This window comes from Manis javanica, chromosome 16 (assembly GCF_040802235.1).
Source record: "Manis javanica isolate MJ-LG chromosome 16, MJ_LKY, whole genome shotgun sequence".
In the NCBI taxonomy this organism is placed as follows: domain Eukaryota; kingdom Metazoa; phylum Chordata; class Mammalia; order Pholidota; family Manidae; genus Manis; species Manis javanica.
This window is the reverse complement of record NC_133171.1, coordinates 33,250,211-33,266,793: the sequence shown is the minus strand read 5'-3', so window position 1 is coordinate 33,266,793 and position 16,583 is coordinate 33,250,211. Positions and strand designations below refer to the sequence as shown.

At 35.7% G+C, this 16,583-nt stretch overlaps 2 long non-coding RNA genes across 2 annotated transcripts; one reads left to right on the top strand and one right to left on the bottom strand.

The window, feature by feature from the left end:
• Nucleotides 1–220: 220 nt before the first annotated feature.
• LOC140846811 (uncharacterized) lies at nt 221–2,041 on the top strand. Its single transcript, XR_012126248.1, has 3 exons — nt 221–303; nt 1,068–1,124; nt 1,722–2,041. It is a non-coding gene; the product is annotated as an uncharacterized lncRNA (long non-coding RNA).
• LOC108401666 (uncharacterized) lies at nt 1,069–9,662 on the bottom strand. The gene is made up of 6 exons (XR_012126247.1): nt 8,552–9,662; nt 7,093–7,175; nt 4,477–4,510; nt 3,789–3,959; nt 3,626–3,712; nt 1,069–1,365 (listed from the first exon to the last, which is right to left on the bottom strand). It is a non-coding gene; the product is annotated as an uncharacterized lncRNA (long non-coding RNA).
• Nucleotides 9,663–16,583: the final 6,921 nt, after the last annotated feature.

The following is a 16,583-nucleotide window of genomic DNA, read 5'->3' as shown; positions in this document are numbered from 1 at the left end:
TTGGGAGAAATGCATGCCCGGCTCCTTCCTTGACCTCATCTCACGTCTTCTGCCAGTGCCCCTCCCAAACCGCCACGGTGGGAAGCCAGCTGTAAGGCAACTGACGCAGCTTCGGGGAAGGGAAGGCTCAGGGGTCAGGATTTCCTCTCCCGATGGAGCCAGGGTAGGGCAACGAATGGACGCAAGGGCAAAGCCCAGCTTCAGAGAGTTAAGTTACAGAACCGGCACAGGTTACAGTCACAGGATATCTTGCTGAAAACGGAGGCCTGCATTCCGAAGACAGGATTCTTACAAGGTTTGAGTGTAAGAAAATTCACTTTAAATGTTTTCCCTCTTTCTCTGCTTTGTGTGGCCAGGTCAGCGTAAAACGGGAACATCTGCATGCACACCCCCAGAATTAGTTTTAATTTGGCTGGAAACGCTCATCAGAATGGACAAACCTATTGTTTTTTTCTAAAAGAAAATACATTTAAATATCCTATTTTGTAAAATTTAGCCTACACGTCCGATTTTCTGTTTGTTGTGCCTGTGCATTCTATGAATCAGGAAATCCTTGCATTATCAAACAAAGGCTTATTTGCCTAAATTTCTATGCTGGCCTGACCCTGAGATGTGGGGTGTGTTTTGAGTCTTTGTACATTTAGTGACCTGCAGTATTTTGATAAATGCCATTGCCTAAAACTATTCAGTAGGAGGTTTGGGCACCATCTGTGTTTGTTTCTGTAGGAGCAGTAACTGCCTAGAGAAAAATCTGATGCTCATTTCAAAGATGCAGTATAAACAAAATTCAAGATGATGCCTTGAATATAATTATTCCACCTTTCATTTACATAGTGCGTTATGCATTTCAAAAAGTGATTTGATGTGCTTTCATTTAATGGATCTTCACAGAACTTGTGGAAGTTGAGTATGGGCTTCTAGAAGATGTAAAAGCTCAACAAGTAAAATAACACTGAAATCAGGCAGTCTTTTAGGAGAAGACTGTAAAAAAAAAAAGAAAAAACCCATATAGTCTCATCTGTTGCTAGTAATAGAAAATACTTAATTGAGCACTTTCCCTTTGCCAGGTTTTTCAAGCGTATCACTTGAAGGAACTCAGTTAATCATCAGAATAATATAGTGAAGTAAGTATTATTATACTCTATTTTAAGGACAGGGAGACTAAGGGAGAGAGGAAGGTTAACTGACAGCCACTAAGAGATTTGAGCCTAATCAGTCTAATAAAATATCACCTCTCTTAAGCAGTGTCTTCTTTAAATATTTACCCAGGAAGCAATGGTCTTAATTGGAGAGACTTACATTTTCATTGGGTCTCTTCTAAGGTGCATGTAACTTGGTGCGCTGGTAAACTGGCTCACCAGCTCTCTGCAAAAGAACAAAAGAAGCCCTTGTTTGTACCACGCTCTGGTCTGAATGTGTGTGTGTTCCCCCTAAATTCACACACTGGAAGCCCTGGGCCCAGGTGATGGTGTTAGTAGGTGGGGACTTTGGGAGGTGACCGGGTCCCGAAGGTGGAGACCTCATGAATGGGATCACTGTCCTTACAATAGATTCCACAGAGCTCCCTCACCCTTCCACCATGTGAGGACACGGGGAGGTCTGTGGCCCGGGAGAGGGCCCTCCCCAACCATTCTGGCCCCTTATCTCAGACTTGCAGCCTGACATACATTTCTTTTGTTAACAAGCCACCCAGTCTGTATTTTTTTTTCTTTTTAATATAGCAACCGGAAGGGACTGGACTAAAATGTAGCATCTGACAATTTCCATGGTATAAATAGTCCCCACTGGAGTCCACTTCAAGCCACAAAATGAAAGCCATGAATGCTTCGTTGAGAAGAGATGCATGCATATGGATCTTGTGAGCCTGTGGGGCCAGCACATCACTCTTGCATTCAAGATGACACGTATGCCATGGATGCAATGACCCACTCTTGAAATATTCCAAAAACCCAAATTCGTTTTGTTTTCAGCTGCATATGAAACTCAGTGTGAATTAAATTGTCTTAGATATGTTCATGCTCAATCACTGTTTATGAAGAATAAAGTAACCCTGTTCATTTTGGTGTGTTTTTTGCTGATGGTAGCCAGGCTCTCCCGGCTGAGGTGGTCACGCAACAGGGGAAAGAGAGGGGAGGTCACCGAAGGGCAGCAGCTCATACGATGGCCAGTAGATGTGCCTTGAGCCAGGTACCAGAAACTTCCCAACCAGAGTCACTTAGGTTATTTCCCAGCCAATACTAAGATTCCAGTTAGCAATTTGGAGGTCTTGGGTTTGGGTCCAAGTAGGAATTCCATGTGTCTGTTAAAGAATGTAGTCACCTCAAGAGTTCATTCAGTAGTCTTCTAAGCAGTCATTGTGTAGTCCCTCTCTCCGAGAGCCATGTTAACTGATCCGGAAACAGTGGGGACAGACCACTGGGCCTTCCCTAGAGCGGCCCCAAGGCTGAGCTCACAGGCTTCCATTACTCTAACTGTTACTTCTGCCCAGCAACCTCTTCTGGGTCCCACCTTCCCCTTCTCTACTGCCAAAATAAATGTCTGTCTTTGTTATCACAGCTGTCTCACACTAAAACTGGTTTATAAATAATGTCCACAAACACTATACGGTGCCTTCCACTTCCTCTTTTATTCTCCCAAACACAGAATAATACATTTGAAGATTTCTGTGGTCAGCCCCCCATACACTTTGCACACCTATGTTTTGTTTTCTGTGTATTCTCTGTATTCTTTTTTCTTCTGATTATTTCCCCTTATGAAACTGTTTACACAGCACTATAAAATTCCACTAGAGGAATCTATCTGCTGACATTTTTTTCCACTACAACAAAATGCTGAGGAAGCTTCCCTTGATTGGTACTGGGGAGATGTAGTAAGACTTCTTGGCAGTCATGTCTTTTAAAACTCTGTTAACCATCCAAACCGAAACACGGGCCAAACAGCCCTGTTCTGTAAAAAAACCCTGTCAGTGGAAGGAGCTTGGGGAAGCTTGGGGAGGCCTGCTCCTTCCCACCTCCAGCTTTGAAGACTTTGTTTTCCTCCCTGTGGGGAGGCTGGTCTGAGAAGAGGGGTTGAGCCCGCTGCTCTGGGCACACCCCTGGAGGGAGAACCTCCCACTCGGGTACCCCTGAAGGGAGAACCTCCCACCCATTACAAGGTTTGTGACTCCTTTGCCTTTTCCACGTTTTTTCTTTCCCTTCAGTTTTATTTGTTGGGAAAGAAAAAAAAACCCTAAAAGTGTGCTCTTATAAGCTACCAACTCTTGAAAGTCTTTGCCAACTCATTGCTTCTGGACCAAGAAACAAATAAACCCAAACCATCATAGATAAAATACTTGACCCTTCAAAGGGAGACCACTGAAATCTGCCCCACAATAAATAAACCAAGTAAGTCCAAATGTCTCATTCATTCAACAAACAAGTATGTGTTATGCATATTCTAGATGCCAATTCCTATGCTAAAGATCTAAGAATCCAAATTTTAATAAAATACAGATCCTATCCTTGGCAGTTTACAGTCTAAATTGCATTTACTAATTGTCATCAAAATTCTTTGTTGCAGGTAACTAATGTTAATCTATCATAATACACAAGCTTTCAAATAAGACTTGAGTTTCATGGAGACATACCATAGATATAGCAGAAGGTATCTGAACATTTCCAGGTATTTATTGTCAGCAGTTTTATTATTAATTGCAGATCAATCCAACAGGAATCTGGAATGCAGGAAAAAAACTTTAAAGGCAAAATTTTATTTTGAGCTAAAAAGCAAAAAAGTTCTGTTTCACCTACCTTCTGTCCGTATCTGACCTTCATTCAAATCACATCTCTTCTATGAAGTCATCTTTAAAAATTCCAGCCCAAATCAACCAATTCTTTTTTACTCTGCATAATTAACATATCATTATGTTCCACATATATTTTAATCCAGTGGTTGTTATTCATGGTGTACTTCTGAATCACCTGTGGAGTTTAAAAAATACACATTTCCAGGCTCAACCTCAGAAATTTATTTGGTCAATGCAAGTATGGTACTGGCATCTGCATTTTTAAACCACAGCACATGTAACACACTCCTAGTGAAGAACCACTGGTCAAGTTATACTATACGATTTGGCATCTTAACAGCACATAACCTGTACTTGTGCATATATTTTCTTATATTCCTGAGTGAACTGTATAGCCACAGACTTATATTTACTTTGCTCTCCTCAGCACATAGAACTTAACTCAGGACTGGAATTTCTACACTTCTTGTTTGAAAAAAATGACAAAGCAATTTCCTTTCAGCAACCTCTATATAATACTGTCAAATCTGTTTTTCTACTCTTATGCTTTAAATGGTGGAAAAAATCTGATTATGAACAAATATTATTGATTCTTTACTTAATACTGCTTTTCAGAAAGGTTCCTAAATAAGGCAATTCCTAAAGAGCTTCAGAGAGGGATGCAAATTCTAGCAGAGTGGAGTTAAACTTACATTGATCAAATCCAAATTGTTTTCTCTGTTTGGCCTTTGGTGAGGAGAAAAACAAAAGAAAAGATAAAAGTCTGTAAAGCACATGCCCTTAATAAGCACTCAATGTATGATAATTAACCTAAATAGGAGTGATTAGGGAAGGCTCTGTGCCCCCTAAGAATTGTCCTTAGCATCCAGATTTCACCGGTTACATCCTAATAATCAGTTATTTGGAGGGACTTCTAATTTAGTCATAGGATATCAGAGTTGGGGAGGTCTGCTGCAATAATTTAATCCCCCAATCTTCATTTTAACCTCTGAACCAATAAAAGGCTAATAGCTAATTCAATTCATACACACGTAATGGGTCAAAGGTTCTGCCGCACAGAACTGTTTTAAGGGTCAGCGAGAGAACACAGGGAAAACTTCTGGCAAAAACTAGTCACTTACCAAATCATTGTTATTATCACTAATACAGTAAAAGCAATATCCAGAACCACAACCCAGCTGACTTTAACTTCAATTCACTGCTCTTTTTCTGCCTCTTAAAATGCACCGCCCTTATGAAGTCTTAACAGCAAGGAAGAATAACAAATTAGAACTATTGATAATCTTTGAATGTATTAAGTTAAATGCAGTTAATCATATTGACCTGCTGGTCTTATTTGCTAATAAGAAGATAGTTTGTTATCCTCTGGAATGTGTTGTAAAGTGCATGCCTTTAATAAGTGCTTAATGTGTGACAGTTACATAAGCAGGAGTGGTTAGGGAAGGCCCTGTGCTCCCAAGAATTTGGGGTCAGACCCTTGCCTGGTTTCAGGCCTGCCCACTATGAGAAGAGGCCATACTATTTAATTTGTTTCCTCAACTGTGATGTTGGGGCAATGAAATATCTCCCTCATTGGGTTATTGTGAAGAATTCATTATACAGGAAACCATTTCAAAGCCTCTGGCAAATAGCAACCTTCCCATAAAGGTTATTTTACTATTATTAAAATTTCATTATTATTTATAGGTTAAGTTGCCATAATTTGTCATCCCTACTGGGGCAGGTCTGAGAGTGAAAGGTGGTGCTATTAATTAATAAATATGACCAGGGTGCATGGTCATCGTATCTATAATATAGTTTCTAACTGAAAGCAAATTATCAAGGGAGTGTTACACTGTACAAGGGAATTTACATGGAGCTCTTTGGAAAGATTCTATGAATGGGTCTGATTCAAGATGGGCCACAAAGAATGGGGTTGCCTTCTTCCAAACTCCTCTGAGGCATGATGTTTCTATAGTACTTATAGCTTAGCCAAAGTCTTCGCCCAAATCTCTCTGACCAGGTCCTGGGAAATGCACTTTTATTTCTAAAAAATTTTTATTCAAAGTACTTTCAAGAGAAACTTTCTGAAATCTCTAATATAAATTCCTGTCTCATTAAATAGACATGTACACTGTAATATGCAATCTCTAAATAAATTAATTTTTCATATGTGTGTATAAAGACACAAACTGAAACCTCTCTTTTGAATCATGCATGTCACTGACCACTTACCCAGTCATACATTTATTTCTGCTTTTGTTTTAGAATGAATCAGAATTTTAGGAGGGAACCAGTAATTATTCTGTTCCACTCTGCTCCATTCCGCCCCACTTCATCCTACAAACATCTCCTGGAAGCACACTACATAACAGCCCCCTCATTGGTAAAACTGAACTTTCCCTGTAGTACAAAAAAGTGATATTGAGAAAGACGGCTACAATGGCTCCTTAGATAAAGGCTCGCAAGGACCTACCATGTGTGCTGGGTGACATTTCCTCTCCTCAGGAACATGGCCTGTATGTCCCCTCGCTATCAGAAATAGTGTGTTTATCACATTCTCTCAATAAAATATAGTTCCTTATTAATTGATGTTTTCTTGTTTACTTTGTAATACAGAAATCCATAACCTCAAGTTCTGATGATATAAGGCAGAAGAACATCATGTGCACATGAGATTCAACACCTCACCGCAGTGCTGGTGCCATGGAGAATAAACCTTAAAAACTTTCTCACTTGTTACCAAAGGGAAAGGGACAGGGGAGAATGGGTGGGAAGGGAGGGATAAGGTGAATAAGGGGCATTACGATTAGCACACATAACATGGGGGTGGGGGCACAGGGAAGGCAGTATAGGACAGAGAATACAAGTAGTGACTCTATAGCATCTTACTACGCTGATGGACAGTGACTGTAATGGGGTATATGGGGAGGACTTGATAAGGGGGTAATCTGGTAACTGTAATGTTGCTCATTTAATTGTATATTAATTATACCAAAAGAGAAAAAAGAAAAAAGAAGAATTCACATAAAAAAATAAATATATAAAATAAAATAAAAATACTCTAGTTTTATTAGGGAAAGAACAAGTTTTTGATCAAGGTCTAATGAATAAAGTAGAAAGTAAATAAATAATTTGTAGACAACTTGGAAAAAGGTAAAAAAAAAGTTTCTCACTTGACATTAGTTTGACATCCCAGCTAGGTTCTATCAGATACAAAGAGCTGCTGCATCCGGGCAGGCATCCTTTTTGGGCCCATAAGGAAATGTTCTGGACCTGTCTTGTAAGCTGAGTGCATAAAAAAAGTCACAAATAGATGAGGGACTCACCTCCATTGTTAAAAACATTGAACCTCCAAACAGTCAGTGTCAGATTTATTCCAGCTTTTGGTTTTTCTATCATACGTCTTCACCTATAGTCCCAGATGAGCAGAACAAATTTAAAGCATTATGCAACCACCTATATAGGCATCTATAAGGCATTCCCATATAGGATATCAATTCAGTTCATGACAAATTTAACAATAGCAGTTGTCAAATACACTCAAAACAAAATAAATTATCCATCCAACCTTGTACTTAAGTGCCTTTTACATTCTGTGTTTCAGGAAAACAGTTTAACTTTAAGCAGCGTTCTAGCTATGAACAGTCTCTCCTGAGGAAGTTTTTTATGAGATTGAATGAAGATAATGACAACCATTAGTCATTGCCATTAGCATAAGGCATGAGACACTCTACAATATTTATAAGCAGCTAAGCCACGGCAGTAAAAATATGACTTGCTATAACTCGAGCAGCAGTATAACTCGAGCAGTAGTATAACTTGAGCTGTAGTGTGACTACAGCTGACTGCTATTTGGTAAACGGAAACTGGTCTAAGTCTGGTAGTAGTATATTTAATGGCATGTTCATCATAAGACCTAATTGTTTTCCACCACAGGGTATGAAGCTTTATGTCCTCTATCAACCAAAAACAAACAGTCATACTGCTTAATGGCTGTTCAATTAATGTTTGTGGGCTACTTTTACACCCTGAATTATTTGATGAATAAACTCTAAGAAGCTATTTGAGAACTAAGTTTAATGGAATCTCAACTATTATAAAAAATTATCAGGGTTCTTTTTGTAGCTCAAACTATCAGGTATAGGGGATGCATAGGGATAGGGGATATTCTAAATCTACTCTCCTGTTAAGACTGACAGAAAAATCAAAGTTTGGAAGGAAGTGATCTAGGTACCTTGAATTTACTGCCTTCAATCTGAAGATCAACATAGGATTAGAATAGAAACGCCCAGGTCAGACCAAGTCAAAAGGTGAGACTTGGTTTATTGTACTAGAAAGGCTCAGTTTTGTATTTCAATTGTTTTCTTAACTCATTAACTACATATCTGATGTTTCTACTTCCCTTATGTAAGACCTAGCAGAAAGCACCAGTTGACTGGGTGTATTCATTCAACACTATTGCTTTGGTAGAAGTTCTGTAAAATTACTGAAAATATATTTTCACTGAATTTCTGCCATTTTGAATTTATGAGAAAAAAATCTTTTCTGACTTTTGTAGTTATTTGGATATGGCAGGGTTATATTCACTCACAAATTTTAATTCTAATGTAAAAGCCCTGATGTCTCCAACACTAGGATAATTAATTATTGGTTTCTTTATTGTCCCAGATTAGTTGAGCACTATTAGTCTCAGGAAAAAGAAAGAAAGAAAAAATAATAAGAACTGATGAAATGGGAGATATTGGACATTTCCTTTTGGAAATTAAGTAGCTTTTAACACCATACCTGGTATTTGCAAATACTGATGTATGTATTTCAGTAGAATTGTTGCTGTCCTCTTCTTTTCTTTCTGTCCAGAGGTTTATCATATCAACGTGAAGTTTACAAACAGGGACAAATGAGATAAAAAGCTTAAGAGACATCAAATGTCCTTGATAATTTCCCACTAAGTTCACAACTGAGAAAGGACAAACTTACCACCTGCTTGGTTAAAGTTTAAAGATTCCCTGCTTTTAATTTAAAGGCAATGCAGCCTTTCATTTTTAAGTTCATTTTGTGTTTCTTAAACGCTGTTTCACCGAAAGGTATGTAGTTGAATTGATTTGAATTTGATTAGTTTAGCCTCACAGTTTTGTCACTTGTAATAAATAAAAGTGGCTGCAGAGTGTTACAACACATTCAGAAACATTTTTGCAAAGAAATTGACTTCCTTTTATTATAATTTTTGAATGTATCATTCCTTCATATTAAAACCAAATTCACTGCAACTTAACTGGATATACTTTTTCTAATCCTGCATATCATGGTGCTAATTGATTTTCTAATTCATGTCCAGTTTATTTTTGAAGCTATTAAGCAAGTAACATACAACATAAAAATTTGAAGGCGTTCGGGGGTATTTGGTAGACTAATTGATTAGGACTGAAGTAACAAATCCTCAATTCTGCTTCTAATTAAAAACGCATATAGTATGTTTCCCCAGTTATTTTATAGCTGATTTTCATATGTCAAATATTAGAGGAAAATAGGAAATAGAATATTGGGAATAAGCTTAGGGTGTTATTATGGTATATAAGACATAAATCATTGGTGTTAAGTGCAGTCAGAACTATTGGATGACGTGTTTTGTGTGGCATACATTTTTCTAACTCCATTATAAGGGTGTATTGGAAATGTGAGAGGAATGACATCACTTAGAAGTAATGCTTACATGCTCCACATACACAGATACAAGCAAGAGTTGACAGACTGTTGGCTAATTTTGGACTGACTTTCAGTTTGATAGATAATATTTATTTCTAAACTTCACTGATTTAAAATGGGAAAAATACACTTTCAAAACTGTCGAAATCAATAAAATTGGAGGTCTGGGAAGACCATACAATATGAAAAACAGGAAATTTACAGAAATTCCATTGAAGTCTGAAATAAGAATTTTATTCAATCATTTAAGTTCTGGTAAGATGTGAATATCTTTGGAAGGAATAAGTACACTCAGCATTAAAGATATTGTGAAATCGATATTCTATACAATATAAGCAAAACCTTTTTTGTTTTATTTTTTTAATTTATAAAGATCATTCAGTTTATTTTGTACACCAATAATTTGAGTTTGAAATTTAATTCCATCATAATACGTAGTCATTGACAAATTAATAGACTGTCCCTTGTTCTGAAATTTTTGTTCTCAAATTCTGTTTTCCCGTCTATTTGTACATTGAAGGCAATTAAAGATAAGTGGAACAACTGCTCTATTTAGGAACTAATAATCAGATAAGTTAATTATTATATTTTGATGTCTATAGTCCTATTGAGAATATAAATATTATACATAGAAATTATTTGAGAACTGGGGTATGTGTCATTTGTATGTAAGACTCCTACATATAGATTTAATGTCTATAAAATTGATGAGTGTACTTACAATCATTTAATGTTAATAAGATGCATTTCTGCAGTAATAATGAAGTCTAATTAGAAAACAAATGAAATAAGTATTTATAATATATTTTAATGTTGCTAAAAACAAATCCAACCTCAGAAGAGGAGGAATAATGCCCAATTTGATGTTTACCAAATATTGTTACCAAATCATTTACTTTAATATGTAAATACATGCTCTAGAAACATTCTGTAGCATGTTGAAATCGTACTGCATTTTTTTCTGGATATCATAGACATCATTAAACTCATCTCTTATTTATACTGCATTTCTAGACCCTTCCTTCCCCTACATTGGGGGTGGGGGTGGGGGAGGCAGCCAGGATCATCTCATCACCAAATATAGGTATTTGTTTTACTATTCGCAATTTAAGGTGCTGTATCTTATTTATTTAGTGAGCCCTAATATTTTAAGTAGTCACATAAGCTTAATAAAAAAGTGCATTCTCTGATCTCAGCAGTCACCCTGACATGGAGAGCACACTTCAGCTTATCTGATCACAGGAGCCAAAATGCAGGCACTGGTGTCAGATTCAGGAATGAGGTTTGACCTGAAAACAGTAGCCTAATACTCTCTCAAGTATGCTGTTTTTATAGTGGGAAAGGAGCTACAGTGTAATACAGCATATTAATTGTAAAACAGTGAAATCTGCATTGATTAGCCATGCATTTCTTTAACAGTGGGTTTGTGACAAATAGGCTTTTCTAGGTCCTTACAATGTACTTTAACAATAAAGGTAAACAAAGATAAATAGGATCAAATAGCAGAATCCTTCCAGGTAACACTCTTAAGGAGGAAGCCTAAATCTCTCCATGGCTAAATGAAATTGATTAGTAAATTAAATCAGGATCAACTGCTGATCTGTTTAATTTAGACTTAAATCTTCCAGGACCTTTTCTTTTAAAACAGGGTGCTTGATTTAAAATTTGGGTATTGCAGTCACTTTTCTTGACTTTTGCAAACTGTGCCAAAATTACATTTTGAAATTCACAGACATCTAAAACTCCTAATTATCCAATAGTTAGAAAGTACTTCTTTTTTTAAAAGATGGACTAGTGTAAGTATAGACAAATGATGGCCAAAGTTATGCTATTTTTTTCATAGTAGTCAGATGATCACTCAGTTTTTTCTTCTGATGTTCTTACAATCATAGATACTGAAAAAATAGATTGCAATAGACATAAATCAAATTAGAGTGCTTTCATTCATTTCTTAGTGTTTTACACTTGAAATTAATTTCAATTCCATTCTCTTCCAGCTAAAATCAGAATAATTATTACTTGAGATATTAAAAATTCAGTGTATACTTTTGTAAGCATTAGGCTCTCAATTTTGAGTAATTTTTTCTGCATCTAACACCAATATGGTTTTTTTAAAGAGTATTAAATATAGGGGGCCTCTAAATTATTAAGGTTATGAATAAATTGAGAGAGGTAAAATGTTTATAGGTTTATATGTTCCATACTGTAGGAATGTGTTTTATTAAGAGATGTTTAATAATTGCTGCAGAGAAACAGGGTTCTCTCTTATACAGCATTGATTATTTTTCCTACCACTTACAAAAACAAGATGAGTAGTTGTTTTGGAGAGGTTAATGGCCCAGCCCAAATCCCACAATTTAGAATTCAAGTGGTTTTTGGACAAACCTCTTAACCCTGTGAAATTTTTAAACCCTTTAAAATGAGGTTAAGAAAATTTGCCCTGGTTTCTTCATGGACCTGTTGTGATAATTAAAAACAGTATTACGGTAAAAGTTCATTGAAGTGTCAAGGCATAAACAGGTAATCCATATATGAGAACATACAATCTCATATGCAATATTGGCATTTTATATATAATTTACATAATCACAAATAATACCTAAGAAATGTAAGATTAGAAAAAGATGGAGGCAAATTGACATATTTGTTCATTAAGTTATTTTGATAAATGTCTCCCAGCAGTCTGGACCAAAATACTAGTTAAAATAAAAACCTCTATGCCTTTCCAAGAGGGCTCCAGTTCTTGTTACAGAAAGGTAAAAGCCTGGTTGTTCTTTCCCAACATGGTGTTGCTTAATGATAATTTTCCTTATGTGACAATTAGCAGTGAATTTAGCTCAGCAAAATATTTGGCATCCACTGAATATTTTTTTAGCTCCAAGTTGTCATAAGGCCACATTCCTTTGAACCTATTTCATTTAGCCACAGGCTTTCTTTTCTTTTCTAGTCTCATTTGCAGGTTAAAGTCTTTCCTTGAGTGACATAATGAACTGGTAGAATTAGTGATGGAAACTAGGTATATTGCTTAATATAAACAAACATCTTGGACTTAAATCCTGAGAGAATTAACAGTCTTCTTCTGAGCCATCACCCAGTTTTCTTATTAATAATTACCTCTTATGTAATTCTATCTTAGACATCATCTGAATAATCTAAATGCAACACATAAACAATAAATTCTTGTTGAGAGCCTTTACAGAGTTAATACTCCGAAGAGGGTCTGTTTTTTACTCACAGTATATAGAATACCAAAATACAGGATTCTTAAATATGATTGGAGGACATCATCTCTCAAACATCAATACAATTATAAAGCAGTGTGATAAATACTACTTGGGATCACCCTCAGAATTCACAGATTTAGTACTCCTATTTTTTAATATCTAAACAATCTGAAGCTTTGGGATATGCAGTAATTTGTAATTTTCTAAAAGCACAAATTGGAATTAACATACACCATGAGAGATGGGTGCAAATTTTTGTTCCTTTTTCAACCTTGGACACAGAAATTTTCTGAAATGATAAGAAAAATCTGGTTCAGGTGGAGGGAAAGCATATGAATAACTATCCTGAGAGAAGTAACAGAAGTTTCAGATATATTCAGTGGTGGAACGTTCTGTATTTAATGGGAAACCATATTTTTAATTTCTACAGTAACTGCCTTATGTGATAAGTTGCACATGATAGTGATTTATGGGAAATTTTGGATCTCAGACATTGCATTCCTTGAAGGATATGGGGAGTGGTCTTACTGCTTTTTCATGTTGTTAACTGTTTTATCTTAGCACTTCTAAGGGATCCTTCTCAGCCGTCAGCTACATTCCTTTATTTTTCTAAATCTATGTTTTTTCTTATTCTTATGTTCAACTTCATTATGGTGTTTATCATCTATATAGGATAAGATATAGTAAAGGAAAACTCCATTTCATTTTTGCGATCATACACATCAGAACAAATCAATACAATAGAGCATGACATTAGAAACAAATAAGTAACCATTACTATTATTCTAGAAATATATTTTTCCAGTTGTTTATTTTCAATTTTCATTAGAGTTTTATGTTATTTTGTTATTTAGGATCTCTCAACCTCTGTGAAGACTAAATTCCATACTCAGATTTACCTTGCTTCCACTTAATCAGTAGAAAGATGGGCAAATAAATATAGTCAGGCACAACATATACAGACTTGAGGGTTATTGTGGAAGACTGACTTAGATAATCCAGGGAAAGAAGATATTCCAAATATTTTGGTCTACCTGTATACAGAGAGAGGTGTTCAGAAATTTGTCATAGACTTTAAAGTTAATACTAGTCTTGGCCATACTCATAGTAAGAGAAATTTCTTCTAACTCCCTTTGAACTAGCTTGAAGAATGAATTTACTAGCTTGAAAATATCATACTTGGTTTCCTCTCAAATTTAGTTTACTCCAAAACGTCCTCAGAGTCAGAGGTGGCAAGTGGGGGCAGGGGTTATGGGGTGAAGTCTCTGCCTGTGACGCCTGGGTTCTGAGTCTACCCCACTGCCCAGCGGTGTGACCATGGGTGTTGACTTCTCTCTCAGACTCAGTTTTCTTATTTAGAAAATAACACATCCTAGAATTTATAGGAATGTTGAAAAAAAATGATGTCATTCCAAAAATAAATACAGCACTTAACATGTAATATGCATTTCGTTCAATGAAAATGCCTTTTTCTTCACATTATTATTATTATTAGAGACAACTGCACCAAATTATCACTCGTCTCACTTTCATTTTTACCTTACTGTAGTGTGAGCAATATATGTGCAACATTATTATAAGATTCTTATGTATAAAGATATCTTACAATCCTTGTTATGAAGATACCTAATATGTTTGCTTATGAATATAATGAACATTTTTACAATTGTATTCTAGAGCCTACATTAGCTAAATATTTTAGTAAGGAATATGTTTTAAATATCTAAGCTGCAAATTGATTTGGATAATATAAATATATGTATGGATTAATGTAGCTTTCATTTACACATTTTATATGCACCATGAAGATATCTTAAAGGTAAAATTTTCAGTCAAGGAAAAATATTTTTTGGGGAATATTAACTAAATTTAGGGAGCATTTACACACACCTGTATGATTTTACTTTACGTACCTCACAAAGCTATGAGTAGGTGCTATATCTATAGTATTATCCCCTTTTACTTATAAGAAAACTGAACCTTGAAAAGTTAAAGTAACTTCACTTATACTCTAAAGCATGTCTGTGGATTAAAGTTTCATAGTGTACTAATACAACTTTAATACTCTCCCCCCCACACAAGCCAACTTTATGGAAATGGGTATTAACTCACTTTTTCACAAAATTCAGCTCACTTCTGAAAATTAAAATTGCATATATGTATACAGCAGAATCCAATTTCAAGTGATTAAATAAGTAATAAGCAGCTGAGGAATGGAGGAAGAAGGAAAGGAAGAGAAAGAAAATCAGAACGAATATAAGCAATTCCATTAACAGACTAAACATACTAGCCTCTCGGGATTAGGACTAGAGACTTTCAATTTTTACATTACATATTTACATTACACATTCTAATTTTTTAACCCTGAGTACTGATTACTTATTTGAAAAAAAAGAGAGTATTAAATAAAAAAAGGAACACCTCCAAAAAAAAAAAAACAGGAAAGAAATACCAATTTACTGGCAATTCTGCCATATTCTAAGACAACCATTATTTATACCTGAATGACTTGCTTACTAGGAATGAATAAAAGAACTTTGAGAAGTTAGACCAGGCTGTACTTTGAGATTATCAATAATAAAGTAATTCCAGAGAAGTTTCTCTGATAGAATGTGGTATTACTTATTTTAAAACTTGCTGCCTTACAGAAAGCATACAACATACCTAATATTAGTTCTAAATGATTATCTGCTGCTCAGTAATTTTATATTCTTAAACCTCCAACAGGAAGATTGAAGGGAAAGCAGTTTAAAAATTCAGCACTAATTCCATTGGAAAGATTACCTTTATGCAATATGTAAAATACTCTTCCCTGTTTAAAGACAATAAAAACTGGCTCTGTTGAACACATTGGACATACTCCCCTCCCCCTAGGTCATCAGTTGCCTTCCTTTTGTCTTCTCATGTCCCATGTGCAGTTGGGAAAGTGACAGAAGACATTGGAAGGGAAGGACAAGGTGGAATCAGAGAAGCTGAGAAATGTCCTCATAAAAAGACAGGCTATGAGGTTAGAATATAGGAAATATGATATACTTGGGTCTGGATAGACAGAAAATGAGACAGAGGGAAGGAAACATCTTCCTCCAGATACAAGTCATTTCGGGAGGCATCAAGGTGATTGCAAACCTGTGTCTAGTAGTGACGTTTGCTTCCAAAGAGGTTCTAGAAGAGGATCTAAGAGTCTCCAAGCTTCCCTTGGAAATAGATCATCTACAGTATCCCACTGTGAAGCATGAATCCTGGTAGGGATAGAAGCTTGAACAAAATTAGTGTTTAGTAATTCATTAACAATTTTTAAGATGGCTCCTTCTGTACATTTTTTTGGTAAAGGCAGATAAACTGGCCGTCATTAAGGCATCCCGTAGTGTATGGATCAGACAACTTCTTCTCCTGTTTCCTCAGCTACTCTCACAATAAAGTGTAAGAGACTGGGACATAAAACAGCCTATCAAATAGAGTGACCTTTCCCCCACTTAAATAATCTTTGCAGTACCAATTAATAAATGCTGTGTAATGAGACTAGGAAATTAATCTCTATAAATGGGTATGGAAGACTGGTGCATGTCAGTCAAAAAGAACAGATATCTTATTGTTAAGTTGGGTATTTTAAATAGGAAACTAGAATGTCCAGACAAACGCTATACATTATATTGGCAACTGGAAATGCTTTGTTTTAAAATATGTGACATTGAGTGGTACCTTCACTTTGTGTTAACACATGACTGCATGGCTTATTCAAAGATATTTCTGGTTTAAAATTGACTCTTGTACTTTAAAGTAAAGTTCTGATCTAAGATTGAAGAATAAAAGCCTGAAATTGCTTTCATGCTTATTTAATCATGTGTTTTTTTAAGGTCAAAATAATTTATATTATAAATGAGTTCATTTTA